The following is a 4,495-nucleotide window of genomic DNA, read 5'->3' as shown; positions in this document are numbered from 1 at the left end:
GGTTCCTTTGCTTGAGCAACGGCACCCGTGTTGTCGCAGTACACCGGGACTGGACCAACAAATTCAGGAATGACGCCCAACTCTTGGACGAAATTCCTCATCCAAACGGCCTCTTTAGCAGCAACTGATGCTGCAATGTATTCAGCCTCAGTGGTGGAATCCGCTGTGGTGTCCTGCTTGGAACTCTTCCAAGAGACAGCACCGCCATTGAGCATGAATACAAATCCAGAGGTTGACTTCGAGTCATCCACGTCACTTTGGAAGCTAGAGTCGGTATAGCCTTCCAATTTGAGTTCTCGTCCTCCATAGACCATGAACATATTCTTAGTCCTTCGTAAGTACTTAAGAATGTCCTTCACGGCTTTCCAATGCATTTGACCAGGATTAGACTGATATCTGCTCGTGACACTCAGAGCAAATGCTACATCCGGTCTGGTAGATATCATCCCATACATGATACTACCTATAGCTGACGCATATGGTACATGTGTCATATTCTCTATCTCTGCATCAGTCTTGGGACACATAGACTTGGATAAAGAAACTCCATGACACATGGGTAGATGTCCTCTTTTGGACCCATCCATTGAAAACCGTTTCAATATGGTGTCGATGTAGGTTGATTGAGTGAGTCCTATCATTCTCTTAGATCTATCTCTATAGATCTGTATCCCAAGAATGTAGGATGCCTCACCCAAATCCTTCATCGAGAATCTACCTGATAACCATATCTTTGTTGACTGCAACATCCCTACATCATTCCCAATGAGTAGGATGTCATCAACATAAAGTACTAAGAATGTCACAGCATCCTTAACTACTTTCTTGTACACGCACGGTTCCTTCGGGTTCTTGATGAAACCAAAATCTTTTATTGTTTCATCAAATTTCTGGTTCCAACTTCTTGATGCTTGTTTTAGACCATAAATTGATCTCTGAAGCTTGCATACCTTATGCTCGCTTCCCATGGATGTGAACCCCTCAGGCTGCTTCATATAGATTTCTTCCTTAATGTCTCCATTAAGAAAAGCAGTCTTCACATCCATCTGCCATATCTCATAGTCATACCATGCAGCTATGGCAATTAGGATTCTTATGGACTTGAACATTGCAACTGGTGAAAAGGTTTCATCATAGTCAACTCCTTGCCTTTGAGTATAACCTTTTGCCACCAATCGCGCCTTGTAGGTCAATACCTTACCATCAGGCCCAAGCTTTCTCTTGTAGATCCATTTACATCCTATTGGAACAATTCCATCAGGAGGATCTACTAAAGACCAAACTTGGTTTGTATGCATCGAATCCAATTCAGACTGCATAGCTTCAAGCCATAAATTTGAATCCGCATCAGAAATTGCTTCCTTGAAGTTTCTTGGATCACATCCAATGTCGGGTTCATCTTGATCCCCTTCAAGAAGAAGACCATATTGAACAGGAGGTCTAGAAGTCCTCTCGGATCTTCTAGGTTCAGGCGTGTCCATTAATGGTTCCTGAGGCGTAGGATCGTTATTTTGTATTTCGGGTTCTTCTCGAACTTCTTCGAGTTCCATCATCTCGCCTTTCTTATCCAATAAGAACTCCTTCTCCAAGAAGGTGGCATTCCTAGAAACAAACACCTTTGTTTCAGCAGGATAATAGAAATAATATCCGATTGAGTTCTTCGGATACCCCACAAAATAACATAAGCTGGATCGACTATCCAACTTATCTCCCACTGTCCGCTTCACGTAAGCAGGACATCCCCAAATCCTCAAGTGCGAATACTTAGGAGCTTTGCCATTCCATAACTCGTATGGTGTTTTGTCCACTGCTTTAGTGTGGACGTTGTTCAACAACAATACCGCCGTTTCAAGCGCATAGCCCCAAAACGAAGGTGGAAGCTCAGTGAAGCTCATCATAGATCGAACCATGTCCAACAAAGTTCGATTACGACGCTCCGATACACCATTCAGATGTGGTGTCATAGGAGGAGTCCACTGAGAGAGAATCCCATTCTCTTTTAGATAGTCCAAAAACTCGGTACTTAAGTATTCTCCACCTCGATCCGATCGAAGTGCTTTAATACTTTTACCTAGCTTGTTTTCTACTTCAGCCTTGAATTCTTTGAACTTTTCAAATGCTTCAGACTTATATTTCATTAAATATAAATACCCATACCTTGAATAATCATCAGTAAAGGTAATGAAGTAGGTGTGGCCATATTGAGTCCCAACTCTAAATGGTCCACAAACATCTGTATGGATCAAATCCAACAGATTTTGACTACGCTCAGGTTTCCCCTTAAAAGGAGATTTAGTCATTTTCCCTTTTAGGCAGGATTCACAAGTAGGTAGAGAGTTAATATCAGACATATCAAACATGCCCTCTCCCACTAGCTTGTTCATCCTCCTTGAGGAAATATGACCTAGCCTAGCATGCCAAAGGTTCGCCGGGTTTTGACTATCGATTTTTCTTTTGTTTGTTGTTGCCGGTTTATCAATATAATTTATTGGAACGTCTTTCAGTTTTAAGTTGTATAGATCGTTTTCAAGTTGTCCATTTCCAATCAAACATTCATTCTTGTAAATATTGCAAATCCCATTCACAAAATTGCAAGAATAACCATCTCTATCTAGCATAGAAACAGAAATAATGTTTTTAATCAAATCTGGAACAAATAAAACATCTCTCAAAAAACTTAAAATTGTTCTGCAAAAATGTCTCCTATAGCTTTGGATTTATCTCTGGAACCATTCCCGAGCCTTGACTGGGTCTCACCCATCCTTAGCCTATTACTTCTTGTCATCATTTGCAACTCATTGCAAATATGAGATCTACATCTGGTATCCAATACCCAAGAAGTAGTATTAAGAAAAACATTTTAATGTAAAACATACCCTTTGCAGTTCGCAACTGCTTGAGGTATTCCTTGCAGTTACGTTTCCAATGACCGGGTTTCTTGCAGTGATGGAAAACTTGTTTAGACTTGTCCAATTTTGCATGTAACATTTGGCCTTGAGATCATGGTCCAACCATTTCTCTAGTTCGGCCAACCTTTCGGCAGTTACATCAGCCGGGGCTGTTTTCGGAGAAGCCTTTTCTAACACTTTAGAAAATCTTTTCCGAACTTAGGACAATCTTAACTTATGGAATCATTCTGTATTGTTTGCGCCAATAAGTTTGTTTTGTTGGAGAATAGAAACATGTGGATTACTGAGATGAAACAGACAATTATCGATGATTGTTTAAGCAATTTACTAAGACATAAAATAGGCGAATTTAATTTTATGAATCTCACTCCCACTATTTTAACGATTTCACTACCCTCTAGTGAAAACGGGAAACTTTTTCCTTAGTGAGAACATGGAGTCCAATTGACAAACTTATGGTCCCGAATAATATCAGCCAACCATAATTCTCAAAAGGTAGAGCCCAATTGCTTCCAAAGCAACCCCCATGTGTTTACCTCATGTCCAATAAGGGCCCAATAATATGATGCCGTTTAAAGTGACATGTCAAGATGACCCATCAATATTAAGTTGTGATGGACGGTCGCCATGTGGATCCCCCAATAATATGAGCCGATCCCATGGGAGTTCCACCCAACTTACAACATGTGTCGATCCAATGTACAGCTTTCCGACGGACAGGCCCCCCCCAATAATATGAGCCGGACCGTATCCGCGGGTAGCATCACATACATTGACCGTTGATGGAAGGTAGGAACATTTAAACAAATTTAAATTTCCTTTATTTATCTTGATATCAATTTTAAATCATATTTAAAATGAGGGATTTTTAATTATAAAAATTTTGTCTCATCAATTCAATTTATTGCATGCTTGCCGGATTCACGCAATTTATGTCTAAACATGCATACAATCATAATATCAAATATTATATAGGATGATCGATTCCATTTCTAATTGACCCGTGGTTGCCAATCACGAGTCTTAGTCCAATCCTAGGTAATATGCAGTATGCAATGCAATCCTATTACATATGCTTCCAATTTACATTTCTTCAGTCTTTATTGTCTGCTGGGCCCACCATCTTCAAATCTTGATCTCCCACTAAATCTAATGCATTTACAATAAATAACAATGACAAGTAGGGATACATTTTTAGGGGGTGGGAACGGGCCATAAACCAAGCCCACTTTTATTACATATGACATTCATATCGGGCCATAAACCAGGCCCATTAATAAAACCAACAACAATAAAACAAAATGTAAATTCCTAACATACACCTACAAAATTGGTCATGTCAATCGATCATCCTTATCCAATAACATTTAATTCAAAATTAATTTATTGGATAACATGCAGTGGCAATTCAAATTTAAACAAGATAAAATCATATTTTATATATAAAATCATATTTTACACATAAAATCATATTTTATCTCTATATCAAATAAAATCATATTTTATCTATAAAATCCAATTTTAAGATAAAATCATATTTTACTTAATATATCATAAGATCATATCTTATCATCAATTGTACCAAA

The sequence above is a fragment of the Henckelia pumila genome, chromosome 1 (assembly GCF_033568475.1).
Source record: "Henckelia pumila isolate YLH828 chromosome 1, ASM3356847v2, whole genome shotgun sequence".
Classification (NCBI taxonomy): domain Eukaryota; kingdom Viridiplantae; phylum Streptophyta; class Magnoliopsida; order Lamiales; family Gesneriaceae; genus Henckelia; species Henckelia pumila.
The sequence above is the reverse complement of the archived record's forward strand: the minus strand, read 5'-3'. Positions refer to the sequence as shown.